Genomic DNA, 19,489 nt, shown 5'->3' with positions numbered 1-19,489 from the left:
TTCACATTCAGTGGTACCATATGGTCCAACCACACCATAAAGTAACTTCCAAAGAATACTCCTAAAGTTTTTTAAATAAAAAAAAAAAAAAAAAAAAAAAAAAAAAATTCGAGATCTTTAAAAAGGCTTAAATTGTGGGAAAACGAGAGTATTTAGGAGGTGCAGGGTGCAATCCTAATATGATATAATTGTTGGTTTTGAAGGTAGGCTCCTTACTATAGAACTAATTATATCATGACTCAATAGCCTAATAGCTGGTGAGGCCTACTTTAGTTCTTATCCGTGGATATTGTTGTTCAAAAGAAGTCCTCTGTTGTCTGTAATTTTCCAAGGTTTACTCTGTTGTAACAGGTTATTTGAAGGGCAAATCAATGCAGCTTCATATTTTACAGGGGTGGGGGTGGGGGTGGGGTGGGGAGGAGGAAGCTCTTTGCTTGAGTTACTGAGCCAATTAGTAAAGCCTGAGGTCTGGGGTGCCTGCTCACTGTGTTAATTGATTTGAGTGTCTTCTGACTAAGGTAAGAGTAATCTATGTTTTAACACATGGGTGTTGAATCATTAACAGAGTGCTGTAGTTTATATAGTTTCGATCTTGTAGAGATTCCTAGGTGGGAAACTTGGCCCCCTCCCCTACATAACGGAATTGGTGGTGCGGTGCCTTTAAGAGGTGTGACAAGGTCATTAAGGGGGATTAACGGGAGTGAGTTGGTTATGGGTACAGAATACTGTTGTAAAGTGAGCCTGCCTTTCTCTGCTTGCCTTCTGTTCCATTTCTTATGGTCTCCGACTTTGCTACCTGTGCCTTAATGGTGCGGCTAGCAAGCCCTCACCTGGTGAACCTACAGGGCTGCCCTGAGCTCAGGCTTTTAGTCTCTATAGCTGGTGCTAAACAGGCCTCTTTTTTTTTTTTTTTTCCATGAAATGCCTAGTCACAGGTATTATATTGTAACGTAAGATGTTAGGGGGAAGGGGAATAACATTATTGTAGGAAAAAAATACTCTGTGGCCTCTTGGTTACTGTTGCTTTGAAACATTCTAAAAAAATTGTAATCTTGCATATGTAAATAAAAATGTGATGGTTTAAGTTTTTCTTCAGTGTTTTCATAAACTTAACTCACATTTAGTATAGTGTGGTGGTGAGACACCTGGGAGAAATGGCCTCATCTGCATAGATGTGGCTACCTCATGGACGCCTGCTGAAAAGACCCTGGCCCTGAAGTGAAGGGATCCTGTTCCAGTCCTCACACCTCCTCAGGGGTTTACCGTCGCTTCTGGTTCACCTCCTCAATCCCTAATAAGGTGATGACCTTAATAGCTCTCCTTTTCAGTATTGCGTATAAGCATGTATTGACCATTTGTTGGATGTCTTGTACGCTTGGCTTTTGATTTTGAAAAATGCCGCTGAGTTTAGACTTCAAATCCACAGAATTCCAACAGCTCTAGTGTTTTTACTTTGAGATTAAATGTTTATGTTCGTTTTCCCCATGAGTTGGTTTGTGTTGAGATGAGTCCCACAAAGTGGAGGCCAGAGTTGAACTCGGGATATTCCCATCTCACCGTCTTGCAAATTGCTTTTATGCGTATTAGGGTACCAGGCTAGATTAAAGTTTGCATGTTACACACACACACACACACACACACACACACACACACACACACGATTTTAAAGTAAAGTTGCAAAAAGCAATTGATTTGAACTGGGCTCTGTCACTTATTCCACTAGACCCAACCTAACATAGAACATAATCATAGTAACTGAGCCTTTTAGTCTAGTAATGATTTAGCTGTAAACAACTAACTGGTTATGCCTTAACTAGCTCCCTACTACTTAACTCAGCTGTGGACAATAGAGTTGTTTTCTCTGAGTGGCATGCAGCCATCATGGTGAATGTTTTTAGAACCTGCTCTGCTTGTAGGAGCTGTATAGGTCTCAAATCTCTGCTCAAATTAACTGTAGTATTTTGAATTCATCTAAGTAAGTTTTGTTCTGAACATTCATAGATACCACATAATATGTATCCACATATATGTATGCTATCTGACGTCTATCATCTATGTGTATCTATTATATAGGTTTTCACATAGATGAACGTTAGCTGGCTTAGTTTGTATTGTGACATATGAAAGCTGTAATTGTTTACTAGTTTCCTTGGTTGGAAATGCTAGGCTGGTGTGCCTTGGAAGAGAAGAAGAGCCCTGTTGAGACACAAATTGAAGAGCTGAAAGGTTTTAAAGGTGAATAACCACATATGATTTTACTTTCTGCTGTGGATATTCAGCGTTACCAGTTAAGAGTTTCTTGTTGTCAGTGATGACCCCAAAATATTACATAGAACATTCCAGAAAGGAACAGTTTGTTGAGTTTTGTCACATCTCTTTCTTAGTAACATGATATTGTGCCATCTTGATTTTTCTCCGTCTTACCAAACATAAGAGATGACTTTGTTTAGTATACCGTGCAGTGTCTACCCATACTTTGTCTCCTAGGCCGCAGTCACTTGGTAGCCTTCTTGGAAATCACATCAAGCAACTCAAAGCACAATAGTGTTTTAGGGTCAAGAAAGCATTATTTGTTGGGTATCTTATGCTTGTAATAGCAGGACTTGGGAAGTTGGGACAGAACAGTTGTCCTGAGTTCCAGCCGTCTTCAGATACTGAGTGAGACCTGGTCTCAGATATAATAATAATAATAAAACCAGAGAAGAAAACCCTCATCATTTTACTTAATAATGGTCTCATCCTTCCAAGATTGGTGATTCTGAAAATTCAGATATGCCAAAAAAATTTAAGTACACAGTGATTTAAAGGAGACACAATCACCTCGTGTTACCTTTGTTACAGTAATATTCTATTTTCTAGGTATGGTTTCTAGCATCTCACTGTTCCTAGTTTATAAAGTAAGCTATCCGAGGTAGGTGTGTGCATAGGGAAGCATAGTATGGATAGGGTTCAGAACCAGCTACGGTTTAGGCATCCATGGGAGACTTGGAACATGATCCCCACAAAGGAGAGTGTGTTTATTCTCCTAGAGTAAAGTTATCCAAGCTTTGCCTGTTAGTCCTCTGTAGTGTGGCATTCATCACCGAGAAAAAGCAACGTGCTTGCTGATCTCAGCCTGAGACTTTATCTTTGACATCGTGTGCCTACGCTGGCAATCATTACTCACCCAGATAAGCTTCTCGGTTGACTTTTCAAAATGTAAATGTCAAAGTTGTAGTTGACCTTGCTTTGAGGGATCATACTGTCTTGATTCTGAAACAAACCTGGAATAGACAGGATGTTAACAAACTGACTTTATACTTTCGCAGCAGCTTGGGAGCAATGGAGTTAATGAGAGGAAAATTAAGGAAGGATTTATCAACTGCTGCTACCCCTATTTGGATTCATTATTGGTTCTAAAGTTTGACCATTGAATATTTAGCATATGTTTCAACATGAAAATCACTCAGGTAACTTTAAAACCAGTGCCCGTGCTTTCTCACACGTTGACCTGTTCTGGTTTGATTGGCTTGGTCTGGGCCAAGGGCATGGTTAGGATTACTCTGCCACCAGATTTGAGAGTGACTGGTTAGCATCAGCAGCTGAAGTTTGGGGTGGAGGCACTGCTGTTTTTAAGGAGCTAAGCTTGATCTTGAGTTTCTAAAGATTATATTCATCCTCTATAAAGTATTTTTTTATTCTTAAAATAAATTTCCTCTCCTTTTTTTTGAGAAAGTATACTAACTCCATCTTATACTTGCTGAATTAGCATGTCCATGATCACACAACTGCAGTGGATACAGTAGATGCAGTGGATTTTGGAAGCAAGACCCAGTTTCCAAACCTCTGTTTCACGGGTAGGCTTAGCATCAGACATTGAGTTTACAACTATGTCATGTAGCTACATTTGGGATATGGTTTGCACTTAATGGCTCAAAGTAGTTTTTATTTCAGGTTGTCTACAAAGTTGACTATCCCTTCTCTGTTCAAAACAATGTCTCTTATCATATATTTTTAAAAATGCTACACACTCCAATGACTATAAAAGTGTGTAACACTAACAAGGAGATTAGATACTTGGGCTGTGTGTTGAAACTCATAGTAAATTATCTGGTAAATTCTGTTTTCAAACTCACAATAAAACTTGTATTCATAGTAAATGGCAGTCCTCTTGTTGTATGAGAAGTTGTTTGCATAATTGCAAGAGTAAGAAAGCTGGGTATATTTAGCTCAGTGGTAGAGCACTTGCCTACCTTGGGTTCAAGTGCAAGGCCCTGGGTTCTGTCCTCAGCTCTGGGAAGGGGTGATGGTGGAGGGACGGAGGCACAGAGGGGCAGACAGACACAGACCATGCATGCAAGCATACAAGCACACAAGAGTGAGCTTACCAAATGAGAGACATGTTCAGTAGAACAATGTATATTTTCTCCTTTAAAGTCTTAATTTCCTCCTAGTGAGGTAGAGAGAAGCAGAGTAGCAAGTCCGTAGGATGTATCAACATAGCAGTGCCAACCATCTTTTTATTAAGATCTCTTTTAATTAAGTTGGTCAAGTATATGAAATAATTTGGGGGGGGTGGGTGACACCAGGAAATTGGCTCCTAACCGTAAGTGCTTTGCTAAAGAAATTAATCTGTACCATGTAGGGGAAGAAAAAGGAAACATGGTATTAGGTACAATCAGTACTATGGTGCCAACTTAATGTCTGGTTTATGCTTAAGAGTTTTAGATCCCATACCCTACCTCATGGGTTGGCAGACTGTGTGCTCTGACAAATGGTGACCTGCAGGCCAAGACGGGACTCGGCCTGTGCTTCTCTCCCTTTGTTCATTTTTAAATTGTAGTAAATAATCCACACAGTGTAAACTTTCCTATCTTAAAATCTTTGAAAGTGTACATTAAGTTCTATTAAGCATATTCATATTGCACCCCCTTTTCCACCCCCATTGTTCTGTTAAGACAAAGTTTATTTCCATTAAATACAGACTTGCTTCCACCTTTGATGCGCCTGGCAGCCAATCTGCTTTTTGGCCATGATTCTGACCATACTGAACACTTCTCATAAGTGGAATCTAGTCTTTTGTAATCTGCTTAGTTCACATGGCTTATCGCTTTCCACGTTTACACATTTTAGCTCGTGCGAACACTGCATCCTTTGTGTTGGTTAAACATACGTTTGCATGTAAAGATTCAGCCATCCGTCTATGGATGCTTGGTTTCTTCCAGATTTTAGTTACCGTGAGTAGTGATGTTATACATCTGAGTGTACAGATAGCACTTAGCGATCCAGCTCTTAACCCTTAGATATGTGGTGAGATGTGGAATTGGTATCTTCTCCCTCCCTCCCCTTCTTCCCTTCCTTTCTTCCTTCCAGTGAGGGTCTGATTATATATTTCAGACTGCACTTGAACTCAAGATCTGCTTCAACGTCCTGATATTGGGAGCATAGGTGTGTGCTATCATGGCTTTAGTTTTTAACTATATTTTAATTGTTTGGAGGCAGGGTCTTGCTCTGTAGCTCTGGCTTCTTGAAACTCGGTATGTCTCTGGAATACTGGGATTTCAAGTACGTGCTTCCATGCCTAGCACTTATTAATTTTTTGAGGAGTTTCTATCGTGTTTTATTTAATGGTTATATCATCTTACCTTCCCATTAACAATAGATAAAGCTCCTAATTTCTTCACTGTTTCAACAACTATAATTTTCTGGTTGCCTCTTAGGCCAATAGTAGCCATCCTAGTGGTATGACAAAGTCTCTCATCCTGGGCTTGGTTCATGATTTCCTGATGGTTAATGACTTCATGGAGCTTTTCTGTTGGGCTCTTCTTTTGCCTACTTCTTTACCTTCTTGGGAGAATTATCTGTTTAAGTGCTTTGAATGATTTTGAAAAATAATTACTTGGTTTTGGTTTTTGACTTTAGGTATTCCCTGAATATTAATTGCTTGTTTTCTACCTGTGTATTCAAGGAGCTGAATTAACTGGCACCATGCATTTGGATACAGTGTTTCCAGTGAAGTTGAATCCACCAGATTATAATCTTGTAGCCTGCAAAGCTAAAAACATTTACACACTCAGATGCTTTATATAGAAAAGTTGGCTGACACCCAACTTAACTTAGGAAGTGAACACATGAAACATTGATTTTTAAAATTAGAACATGTATATTCTTTTAAATGTTGAACACAAATGTCAGTTGACTCTAAGTGGCTGAAGCATTCAGAAAATAAAATATATCTTATATTAGAGGGTTTTTAGAGTAGTACATTTATTTCATTTTTTTTTAAATGAAGACTAGGCATGGCCCTTAGCAAATGTATTTGAATGTTAACATTTAGAAGATACAGGATTAATTTCTGTTATCTTATATTGGTTGGACTTTAAGACTCCTGTGCTAGAAAAACCTTTACAAACAATGATAGATGTGGTTAGAGATGTTAGAAATAAATGTCCAGGAAAAAAATGGACCCCAGGTAGATGGAAGTCCTGTCTAATTTTTTTTTAAAGTTTAATTTACATTCATATAATGTATGTGTGTGTACATACATGTGTGCAGAGTCGGAGAGTCTCCCGACACTGTGTGTTCCTGGAATCGAACTCAAGTGTTGACTGTGGTAGCAGCCACCTTTCTAGCCCAGCCATCTTACCAGCCCATACATATCTAGTATTTTGACTCTGAACTTATTTAGGTGTTAAGTCAAACCGTCTTTATAATTTCCATCATTTTTTATTGTTAGTAAAGATATTTCTTAGCCTTGGGCCTTTTAGTGTGCTAACGTTAGTATGATAGCTACGAGACACTTTTTTTTTTTCTTCATGATTTTGCTTTGCAGAATTTTTTCCCCATCTGTTATAATAAAAACAAACTAAGAGTATGGGAGAATGAAGTTTCCCATGACTATTTATAAAGGGCCAAGGGGCTCCGGTTCTGCACACAAGCTCCCTATCTGAGGAATGCCTGTCTTGGAAAAGGCTTTTTAAGGACTGGCTGGTCTTGTGGTTCCTGGCCTTTCATAGACTGAATCCACAATGCTGTGCATGAATTTAAAGATTCAGGTATGGATTTCCAAACATCCAGAAACCGTGGCAATGAATTTTTATTTTTGGGAAATGATTCAAGTATTCTAGAGGCAAGATTTTGAAATATTATTGATCATGAACTTGAGTTCTCATAATTGGGCTTCATCATATGGTTTTGTGGAATGATTTTGATTTGATTTCTTTTTGTGTAGGTTGACTTTAAGAATTAAATGCCAAAAGTACTATGATCTATTAGGATAGTGATGGCATCATTGTAGAAAACCTCAATTCTCAGTCTGATCAATTTGAAACCTTAATACTGGGCTTCTTTTGGGTGTTGCTGTGATAGACTGTTTTGACAAATCAACTTGAGGAGCAAAGGGTATATAGTCAGGTCCATGGTTCCTGGGTACAGCCCTCATGGTGGGAAAGTCAAGACAAGAGGAACTTATGTTTACACCTGGAATGCAGTGAGTGATGGGGCATCCTTAGCGCATGCTGTCTTTATACAGTGCAGGATGTCGGTCTGTGGGATGGCTCCACCTGTGGTTACCTGTGGTTAATCAAGATTATCCCTTCAGGCATGCCGAGAGGCTCGTCATCCAGGTGATGCTACAGTTCATCAAGCAGACAGTTGAGCTTAACTGTCACAAACACCAAGCAATTGGCTGCATTTTGGTGTATTTGCTAAAACCACACCATTTCCGTTCATGACCTAATACCATAGCATCTGTAAACACAAGATCTATTTCTAAGGAAGTAGTTAAGGCACTGAACCTTAGGTGAGGAATTTATGGCCAGGCCTGGAAGATTTCCTTCTGTCTACTCTGTTGTCAGGGTATTATTTCTGCAAAAACAGAAGTCTGAAAGCACTAGATGAGTCCAGGGGGACCAATGGTAGCCAGCCAGCGTTTTAACAGCTGTTGCAGTTGTGTGTCAGTCAGTTCAAATATTCTAGAATAACAGGAAATTGAGCTGCTAATGGGAAAATGACTGAGACCCTTGCATTTTGGGCTCTCTGGGTCGTGCTAGGCCTTCTAGACCAATCAAATCAGGAATCATCCGGGTAGTTAGGGGAACCATTGAGTTGACTTTCACACTTGTGGAAAAGGAAGAGGGTCAGAATAAAGTGGAGCATCAGAGAAGCAACCTGGTCACCCCCCACACATACACACACACCCTTTGTTCTTTTAGACTCGATTGCCACTTGCTGTATACACAGTTGTAAAAGAATAGAGGCAACAGTAGAAAACCCATCCTGGTATGAAAGAGGTTGCTATCTAAGAGGATGGTATCTGTGTTTCCTGTCCTTTGGCCCACTATGTTCCTCTGCTGACTGTTACTCCATTGATGGCTGTAACATTTCTGCGCAAAGTGTCCTACCAGGCTAGGAAGTGCCTTCTTCTTAGCTCTTGTTGCTATGTTTAGGTCTGTCATTCTACATCCCTAGAGAACAGTTAGATACTCTGATTTGTTTTTTGTTGTGCTTCAAGAGGGTCAAGCTGAAAGTGGCAGAGAAGAATGTCTGTGGGTGAAAGGAGATGAGTTTAAAGTGTGTATTGTGTGATGATATGCTGCAGTATGTCTCTGTGTGTTTTATGCGCGGTGGATGAGAGTGGATGCACACGTGCATGTGGGTATGTGGACACTTGGATTTATGTGGAGACAGAGGTTGGCTGTCAGTGTAGTCTTCTATTGCACTCCTTAGTTTTGGACCATGGAGCCCTAGGGATCTGCATGTCTCCAGTGGAAGCATTAGCTTACAGGCCACCCACCAGGCCCCCAATGGTTTGTGGGATTGCATGGATGTTTGGAATGGCTTGGACACCAAGGTGAAGTCCGTCAGTGGTAGTAATGGTTTGGGTACCTAGAATGATAAACAGTGCCACAGAGACCAAGCGGTAAACATTTCAGAACTTCTGATCTGTTGGTCTTCACCATGTCCTTCAAGAGATTTCTTATCACACAGCAGTTTGTAAAAGTTCTGGCCATTTCACTCTAATCACTGAAGGCATCTGAGATGCTTTATGCATAGAAGCAGAGGGTCAAACCTTCTGTTGATTATAGCATTACTCATCATAAAGTGTGATTTGGGTAGTGGGTAAGGAACTTGTCCCAAGTTAGTCACCACATAGTTGCTGAGCCATTGTGGCTTTAGGACATTTTCTGGGAATGATGCATAGCCATGCAGGCTCTCCCAGATCCTCTCAGGGACATGTAAGGAGGACAAAGGTGATGTTGCTTGGGAGTCCAGAACAGAGGCCTTTAACTTACTTTTAGAGGCCAAACAGTTTAACCCTGTCAAGGAAAGGCTGTTTGTAGTGACATATACATTTAAAGTCTCAAAATTTAAAGATACAAATCATGTTTATTTTCAAGATGAAATGGCAACTTTTTTGCAATTTGCGTTAACAACTCTATTCATATGCAGCTTGTTTTTTTAAAAAATATTTGTATACTAGTTGTGTATATTAGTTTCTTTCCTCTAGCTCCGTGTAATCAGCTAATATTTTTAAACTATCTCAGAAACCAACTTCAGGGAGATTGGAAGGGAGAGGTGTCTTTTATTCTGCTTAGTATAGCAGAGTAATGCATTATTTGCTAAATGCAAATGTCAGGGTGACCACATTTGTACTTGGGATGAAGATTAAAAAAAAGACAAATAGCGCAGAACGTGTTATATTCAGAGGGCTGATAAATGAAAGGTAACAGTTACTAATGGAGGAAAAACACGTTCTTCTGATACTGAACAAGTTGTTCTGAGGGTTTGGATCTATGATGTTGTTGTGAAACATGCCAGTGATATTAGATTGTTTAGAATGTTTTAGGTACAAGATTATGTACATCTGCTTTAGGACAACACCCATCACTTTGGGGGATGGAGCCTGGCTCAAAGGGGAAATGTCTCCCATAGGCTCATGTTCCTGGTACTTGGTCCCCAGCTGGTAGCACAGTTTTGGAAGGATATTTTGGGATTAGGCTAGCTGATGTTTGGCTCACAAGGGCTATAAACTTTGAGGGCTGTAGCCTGGTGCTGTTTCAGATTCTAGCTCTGTTCCATGGTCTTTCAAAGTTGGAGCCTTAGCCAGGGTCTGGCTATCCAGAAATCACGCATAGCTTCCCTACCACCAGGGACCAAAACTGAAGCTGTTGAGTTACAGCTCTCAGCTCTCTTCCTCTCCCTCACAAGTTCGTTACATCAGGATTTTTGTCACCATGACAACCAAGGTACTATGGGAGTGAGAGGCTCGAATCCTTAGTCTAATTGACAGTTGTGTCAGCGAAGGTAACTCCTTTTTTTTTTTTTTTTTTTTGTTTTTTTTAAAAAGAGTAATGCTCTTTTTTTTTTTTTTTTTTTCTTCTTTTCTTTTTTTTTTTTTTTTTAGGTTTTTCGAGACAGGGTTTCTCTGTATAGCCCTGGCTGTCCTGGAACTCACTTTGTAGACCAGGCTGGCCTCGAACTCAGAAATCCGCCTGCCTCTGCCTCCCGAGTGCTGGGATTAAAGGCGTGCACCACCACGCCCGGCCTAAGTCAGTTTTTAAGTATTCTCAATAAAAAGAAGACAAAACACACCTTCCTTTTTAGATATCTGAACTCCTTAGTGTGTATGGGTTGTATCATTTATCTAGTTGTTTTTCTAGTCAGTGGCATATATAAATGACATGAAATGACATAATGGTGAGAGAACTCTTTCCAGAATCTTCATTTCTGCCATGTAGATCCCTTCCCCCACAAGGTTATTGGGGTTAACATTAACATTCCTGGTGTGACAAGTGACTTATACCCATAATCCCAACACACGGTAGGCTGTGGCGGGAGGATTACAGTGAGTTCAGGCAAGACCAGCTTGAAGCAATAGTGTGGAACTCTGTCTCAAAAACAAAACAAAACAAAAAAACCCCAAAAAAACAAACAAACAAAAAAACCCCTCAAAAAACAAAAAAACGAAAACCAATAACAGAACCTTGAAACAAGCAAAACCAAAACAAATCAAAATACCCAGGAACAACAAAATGAGCATTTCCTGTCTGGTCCCTTTGACCCATGCTGGGAAGCATACCCAGGGCCTCATGGCTGGTTACATCCAGCTCTACTTTTACAATTTGTTTGGAATCCTGGTAGGATACTGTAAGTTAAAATTGTTCTCAGATGCACATGACAAGCATAATTTAAACATTGTGCAACACAAAATAGAGTTTAGTGGTAGCACACCAGTGAAGTTGTCTTTTAAAAATTTTAAGTGTCTGTATGTGAGTTTTTTTGTTTATGGACACATGTGAGTTCAGGTGCCCTCAGAAAACAGATCTGGAGCTAGAATTCCAGGTAGCCTGTAAGGCATCTGATGTGGGTTGCTAGGAACAAAATTCAGGTCCTCTGTAAGGGCAGTGGGTGCTCTTAACTGCTAAGCCATCACTCTAGCCACAGTAAAGTCTCCAACAGAAATAACATTTCATAGTGAATCAGATGTAAAAGTTTAGTTAATTCCATAACATGAAGATTTTGTTTCACGGTCACCAGTCTGTTCTCAGGTACTCCAGACCCTTATGCCCTGCACGGGAAGCCATGTCATCTGCAAATGTGTGTTGGCATATTATTTTCTTCTTTATAAACTTAGTAGACTTTAGCAATCATTCCTGTTCTTTATAAAGAGCCTTATGCTGTTGTTGTTATGCTTTACCCATTGGCCGATATTCAGGTTTTCTTCTTGCTTCACACTCTACCTTTTGCTACAAAGCGTTCACAATGTATTTTTACATCTCCTCTGAATTGGAAAAAAGCTGAGGCCTGTGTTCCTGGCTGCTACTTTTGTGTAAATAGCAGGGTTTAATTTAATTTCTACACACACTTAGACCAACAACAGTTAGCTCTTCCATAGGAATCATTTGACTTTGTGGGAACTTGAGTCTTAGGTCGATGTTGGGGATAGAAACAGGGACTTTGCTTATCTAGTAAAAGAGACACTCCACTGTGTGGTACTAGAGGCGGGTAAAGTAACTGCTCCCTTTTATAAGCACTGACAGTCGGCTGCTGCTAAGATGCTGTTAGATAGTAGTGTTATAAAGTCGCTGGTGTAGATTTGTCACTCTTGAGATTCAGTCTAGCTTTGTTTATGCTATGAAATATATTCATTCTTCTGAAATTATACTAACTATAATCTTCTAACAGCACAAGTGAAAATTTTTAGTGCTGTTGCTATGGGTCAAGCGTAACAGGACCTAGAGACGCTATTCTTATTTACAGGGTTAACATTCCTGTTTGAATAGGGACAGGAAAGAGCGTGTGATTTATAAGTCAGATTGGAGGGGTTTGAAAGTGAGGTAATTGTTGAGTCCTCACAAGCAGGCAAGCAGCACCTCGTCATTCCTAACTTGTGTCAAGGCTGGAAAGTCTGGATTGTCAGCGGCCTTGGCATTTTGGTGCAGGATTCCTGTTAGCGGAGGAATTGGCCTGTTGACACAAACAACAGATTGAAGCGTAAGATAGAATTATGAATGGGTTGTTTGTCCTAGTTCTAAAAAGAAGAGATTCGGGGGTAGGAAATTAATTGTGTCAGGCATGGTTCAGACCTATGATTCCAGCACACTTGTAATCCAGAATATTCAAGGCCTAGGCAGGGGAATCTGAAGGTCTAGTTACCCTGAACTATATGATGAGACTCTTGTCTCAAATAACAAAACCTGTATTTACCAGGCTGCCAAAAATAATCACCTAGAGAACACATCCTTTTCTCTGATAGTTTTGATTTTTTTTTTCCTCTCAAAGATGTAAGTGCTGCTGAGATTTTTGTTTTTTGTTTTCCCTACCAAAATGGATGTAAAACTGTAAACTTTCATAGAAATGTTTGTGTGTTTTCCCCCCCCTTTACCCAAGGATATTTTGACAATATGTTGGCATTTTATAGTCCCCTAAAATAAGATGAATTCCTAAGTCGGACTTTATCTTTAAAATCAACAAGAACAGAACAGTAAACCCTTTGAGGGACCTGCAGGGAGGTAAGGAAGGTGTCGAGAGGTAAGGGCATGAGGCCGGCTGTGAGGGATGACATTCATCTGAGTGCATTATATACATGTGTGGAATCATCAGTGAGCAAATTTAATTAAAACAAAACAACAAGTCCTTTGTGAAATGATAACACAAGGGCAGGTGATCCCTCGGAGCCGAGCTTGGGGCATTTAATAACGAGTCACATTCTCTTTATTCATAGCTTTCAGCCTACTTACAATTCTCTGATGAACTGAGCCAGCATGCTTGGCTCTCTGGCATTTAACAGCATTCGTTTTGGTTTCAAAGAAAACTGGTCCATCCAGAAATCAGATGGCACTTGGCAGGCTGCTGTTGGAGGGTGAGCTTGGGCAGAAGATCAGGTGCTGAGTCTCTCTGCATTGCTTGTTGGCTTGGACACTCTGTGACCAAGTAGACAAGTCTAGTACCACGGAATCAAACAGGGAATAAGACTGGCAGGTACCAGGCATGCGCCGTGTACAGTAAATTTCAAATAGCCACCCTCAGTTATTCGAAAGCAGCCCAGTGTAATATTGCTATCTTTACTACAACAACTAACGAGAAACCAAAGGGACAGGGACACCCACGTCTCGTTTAACGTCCCAGGAAGTAGAGGATGGCATTTGGTGAAGCTTTCTTAGTTTTCCAGGCAGATGCCACTTGGCTGTTTCACAGGGAGAGCCATAACCTCTTCCCCCAACCCCTATTAGATTAGGAATGTGCTATCCAGCTGATGGCCAGACCGTACTTCAAATCATTCCCCCAGGCCTTTCTGGGAGCCCATTTCCTCCTGCATTGGATGGGAACACCTGAAAGTGCCTTTCTTTGACTTTGGCAAGACGTAGGCAGTGACTGCACATTGTCTGTGGGGGAGCTATACTCAGCCACACCTGTATTCAAGGGAAGTAAGAGCTCGCCACCATTGTGACTGCAGGTCAAACGCTGAAGAGAACATTCCCTTTTACAAACATCTCCCACCTAGCCTAAACAAGACATTGAAGCATGGTGCCCTGCAAATGCTGTAAAATTGTGCATCAGTCTAGAGTCTGACTTTAGTTGCTACGGATAAGCACGGAGAGTCCCAGGAACTCCTCGGTCTTGGCTCTCTGAGATGATGGCGGTGGGTGTACTGTTTAGTGTTTGAGGGGAGCAGGCACAGTGCTAGTCTTGGGTCATTAAAGCTGTGACTCTTTGTCCACCCTTGATCAAAAACTTTGTGCCAGGTGCGGTGGTGCACACCTGGCATGCTAGCTCCTGAGTGGCTTCAGAAGGAGACTGCAAGCCTGAGGCAAGTCTGGACAGTTTACAGAGACGCTGTCTGAGCGGGGAAGGGTTGGATGACAGATTGTTGGACTCCCACACACAGGCCCTGGGTTTACGAACTGCGTCGAAGAGCCTTTATTTGGGGCAAATATGGTTACATGGGTCTCCTGGTTTTCTTTCTGTTGGCTGTGATAAAACACTCTGACCAAAAGCGTCTTAGAGAGGAAATGGTATTTGGCTTATACTTCCAGGTCACAGTGCATCCTTGAGGAAGTCAAGGCAGGAGCTCTAGAAGGAACTGAAGTCAGTGGAGGAATGCTGCTTACTGGCTCCCTTCCAGGTCTACCTTCTGCTAGCTTTGCTATATGTCCTGGGCCCACTGGCCTACAGATGGTGCTGTCATGGTGGGCTGGACCTTCTGACATCAACAGAGACAGTGCCCCACAGACATGTCCACAGACCAGTCTGACTGAGGCAAATTCAGGAAGATTTCATCTTTCCAGGTGACTCTTGGTTGTGTAGACTTATAGTGAAGGTAATGGCAGTGCATTCTTATATTAACTTGGATTTTAAAGGTGTTTTTTGTTTGTTTGTTTTAACAAAAATATGTGCCAGAAATTGAACCCAGGACCTTATGCATGCTAGCTAACAACTGCCTACCACTGAGTTGTATGTAGTCCTAGACGTTTGTAAGTTGAGAGAAGCTCCCATATTCCATATATATATCTATATCTATATCTATCTATCTATATATATATATATACACACATATACATATATACATATATACACATACATATATATATACACACATACATACACACATATATATATATACATACACACACACACACATATATATATATATATATATATATATATATATATATATATAGTCTCCTTCAAAATTTCTTGACCCCATATCTGCTTTTCCATAGTAGATGGTATTAGTCTGTTCTGGTTACACCTAGGCATAAACTCAGCATTTAAGAGATTTCAAAGAAATAGGATGCTTCTTATAAGCTGACAATAATCAGTGTGTTTTACAAGGTAATTTGCCAAATGGCAGAGACTGACAGCTGCAGAGGTCAAACCAATATTTGTAAAAAAAAAAAATTAAGTAATATAATTTTTCCCCAAATGAGTATTTTTGAAGTTAGACTTCTACATTTAAAAGGTACAAGTATAACTCTGGTTATACTGGGCATGGTCTCACACACACTTTTAATTCCAACACTTGGAAGACAGAGGCAGATAGATCTCTTTGAGTTATTATTATATAATGAGTTTTGGGCCAACTACAGCTACCTAGTGAGAGCCTGTTCCAACCCCTAAACCAAGCCAAACCACCACCACCACCAAAAAACAACAAAAAAGACAGTGGTGTTGACTTGCCTGGATCTGGTCGCAGGAGTGACCTGTTGGCATGTGAGCACCGTGACATACTCTTCTGGGCTCAGCAGCAACATCCAGCTGACATCCACTACTTGTTCCAGAGTTATCTTGAGCTTTTACTATGCAGAGTCACAAGACCAGGCAGTGGCAGGTCTGAAAGCCAAGCCTCAGTGTTCTAGGAATCTATCTGTGTCTTAAGAATTGCTATATGTTCAGCAAGGCCAGAGTGTAGCAGAAGCAACCTTAAAATGGGGCAAAACACTTTCTAAAACATTTATTTTTCTTAAATAATTTTTCACTGTAAAATTAACACCCTTAATACAGAATATTGAAGAATTCGTGACTTTAAAAAACAGTTTTGCCCTGTGGAGATAATAATGCAAATAATTGGCATTTTAACATCTCCCTGATGCATTATGATGTTACAAATTTTCATATTTTATACAACAAAACCCCAGTGGTCCAGTACTCTGGAGAAGGTTGGGTTAAGCAGTTTTCTTCTCTTATTGAGTCCTGGGGATACCGCCATGTGCATTGAGTAGGACTCTGGTGGAAGTCCAGTCAGCAACATTTTACAAATTTGTCAGAGCACTGGTTTAAACCTTAAAGTCCACAGTGTTTCCAAAGTAGTGCATGTAACATTGTAGATAGAATGCATGCTTCTAGATTGTTTAGTGAGCACTGTATTTTCTGACTACATGTACTGCATTCATGTTTTCTCTGAGTTTATGCTCTAAGTTGTTAGTTAACTTTCTTTTTGAAATGTTTGCCTAGCAAGTTCTGGGAGTAGCCTTATGTAGTTTCGTGTTAGGTTTAACCTTTCACCTTTTGAGCCTTTGAACTGTTCCCAGTGAAATCATTAACTGAAAGGTATGTAAGCTTTAGCATCCAGAGAGGACCAATTTCCAAGTCTGGTGCTATGAAGGAACCACCCGCACAGGTTTAATTCCACTGCTAGAAACTGAAAACTAGAAAGTTGCGCTTTTAGAGGAATCTGTATTTGTCATTGGGGTGAGGTACCAGATTCTTTGGGGGAAATAGAGGCAGTTAGCCATTGGGTGGAGTTGAACTAAGGTCTGACTGCATGTAATTGCCTCCCAGGTCATGGGTGTCGTTTCCTCTGTGACGGTTTGGTTGCTTTAGAGATTTTTGAAAGCAGTTCCCACTGTTACAGTTCAGGCGGGCTTTGAACTTGCCTTTTGCGTACAGGGATTTCAGAGTTGTGCTACGAACCCTGCTCAGATGTGCGCATTGTATCAGTACAGCTTAGCTCTGGGCTTCTCAGCAGTACTCTGTAGGATGTGACCACCTGACCCTGGGGTATAGGAGCATGAAAGGGTTGGGACCTCTCAGGCTTTTTTAAAGGGCCAAGAAGCTGGGTCTCTGACTAGGAATGGATTTGAAAGGGAGAGGGTTTGTTAGAAAAGATGTGGGGGTTCAGCTTTCTACTCTAATCAACAGTTAACTTTTTAACAGTAACATGTATTAGTATTTGCTGAAAACCAGCTTTATCAGATATTGGGTTGGGCATTAGCAGGAAGTACACTGACAATATTACTATAAGACTTGGAAAATATATATATATATATTCATATATATATTCAGAGTATGTCACGGTGCTCACATGCCAACAGGTCACTCCTGCGACCAGATCCAGGCAAGTCAACACCACTGTCTTTTTTGTTGTTTTTTGGTGGTGATAGTGGTTTGGCTTGGTTTAGGGGTTGGGACAGGCTCTCACTAGGTAGCCCTAGTTGGCCCAAAATTCATTATATAATAATAACTCAAAGAACTCAAATAACTCTCATAGAACAAGATCATGTTGGCTGAGGGGGAAAGGTGATTCTGTCTTTTAATAATATTACACCTTTGGCTGGCAGATTACTTACAGGGTAGAGTCGCTTGTACTCAGGTATGTCAACCTGAGTTCCATCCCTAGACCCCAAGGTGGCAGGAGAGAACCCGCATGAGAGAGTTGTCCTCTGACCTTAAGTTGTGCTGTAGTGTGCACATACCTGCGCTCACACACATACTGATTGATATATATATATATATATATATATATATATCTTTAAACAACCTCTGAGATCATGTAATACCTGGCTAATATAAGGAACATCCCAAGTATTTGAAATGCTAGTTAATCAAATAGTTTTTAATTTTCCCATGGTGAATGTCATCATGTGTCTGGTCTGTAAGGTCTCTGGGCCTTTTGAGGCAGTGCACAGGAATGTCCATTGTATGAATGTATGTATTTTCTTCCTCGCTGGTCAGAATTTTCCACAGCTTGGTCTTCAATGGACTCTGGGAGAGGCGGTATGAAAACTGCCTTTCTTGGCCGGAACTTTTAAAGGCAAGTGTGGAGAAAGCTGTCCTTACCAAGGACCGCGGACTGCAAGGGCTACTAAGGTGCCAAAGGGAAAATTCCTGCAGGGAATATTTCGTAACCCAGGAGGAGTGAGGATCATTGCCATGGCAGCAAAGGGCAGTTAACTTTGGCACTTGATTCTCCTTGCCAGGCGGGCCCGCTCAGCAGACACGGGCCAAGCTGCCAGTTGGCCAGGCAGCAATGGAGGTTGTTCTTTATCTGAAGACACTTGGACAAGGCATCTTTAGTGCCTTAAACCTGGGACTGATGTTTGTAGAGCGACAAGGCACACAGTAAGCAGTCGAAAGAGCGATGCATAGAGAGAAGACTTAAGGACAGTAATAACTCCTTGGGAACACGTTCATGTAACATGTCTATAGCTGAGCGGTTAACATTTTTGAGTATCTACCATATCATATGACACATGCAAGATTGACTTTACCTGCCCACTTCCAATCTCCCCCCTCCCCATTTTGTTTTGTGACAGGGTCTCCCTCACTGGGCAGGCTGTCCCCAGATACGCTAGGCTGGCTGGCCACAGAACCCTAGGCATGGCTCTGTCTCCACCAAGAGTCCTTGCCACTGTGACAGACTTTTCACATGGTTTCTGAGGACCAAAGTAAGGTCGCACTGTTCCTAAGGCAGACCCTCCATGGACATGTCCAGGACTGTCTCTCTCCCCAGCCTCAGCTCTCAGTGTTTTTTGCTCAGAAAGTCAGTAGTTGGTATTTGGCTTGGGATCGTGGTTTCTCAAGTGTAAAAGCAGGCTGCTTGGTAGCTCATTAATTCACGGAATGTCATTCTCTGTAAGCACTTTTTTTTCTAGCCCGTGGCAATCATTAGAAAAGGTTTTACCGGGTAAGATGTAGAGATAGTGAGAGTACACCATGTCTATATTAAAAAACTTTCTTACTGTTCCTAGAGGAAAGGTAATAAGCCAAGCGCACGAGTGGTTTTTATGGTCAGCTATGGTCTCTCCCCAGAAGACGTTGTCTCTGAGCCTGTGACCGTCTGGTCATGCGTGGGAAGTTTTTCATGGTGCTTTTATATCCATCCCACGCGCACAGACTGGACGGTACTCACTGAGGTGTTCAGCAAGTCAACATGAATAGTTAGAAATAGCCCCTCTCTACTCCATGTATCCAAAATGAGAAAGAACCATTGATGATTGATGAGAATATGTCTCAAGATAAATACTCCCACATGAATGGGTGATGTGCTTCCTCTTCATATTCTTCCTTAAAAATATGTATGTATGTATGTTTGTATATGTGTGTATATGTATGTATGTATGTTTTGTCTCCATGTACACCTGTACACTAGAAGAGGGAATCAGATCCCATGGGCTACAGTCATAGGCAGCTGTGAGCTGATTTGTAGGCGCTTAGAATTGAACTCAGGTCATCAAGAAGAGTAGCCAGTGCTCTAAACAAGGAAACCATCTTTCTTTTTTTTTTTTTT

The 19,489-nt window shown here is 40.9% G+C and overlaps 1 protein-coding gene across 12 annotated transcripts in view; it reads left to right on the top strand.

Moving 5' to 3' along the window:
- Positions 1-19,489, top strand: part of Cobll1 (cordon-bleu WH2 repeat protein like 1) — a 155,125-nt gene that overhangs the window by 3,267 nt on the left and 132,369 nt on the right. Inside the window, exon 1 of one of the 12 annotated variants that reach the window (XM_029473795.1) lies at positions 465-518. The exons of 10 other annotated variants lie outside the window; for them this stretch is intronic. The gene's annotated coding sequence lies outside the window, so the exon portion shown is untranslated. Of the gene's footprint in view, positions 1-464; positions 519-1,305; positions 2,236-19,489 lie in introns of those variants that run through there. One more of the 12 variants, XM_029473796.1, reaches the window with a different exon arrangement.

Source organism: Mus caroli, chromosome 2 (genome assembly GCF_900094665.2).
Source record: "Mus caroli chromosome 2, CAROLI_EIJ_v1.1, whole genome shotgun sequence".
Taxonomy (NCBI): domain Eukaryota; kingdom Metazoa; phylum Chordata; class Mammalia; order Rodentia; family Muridae; genus Mus; species Mus caroli.
The sequence above is the reverse complement of the archived record's forward strand: the minus strand, read 5'-3'. Positions and strand labels throughout refer to the sequence as shown.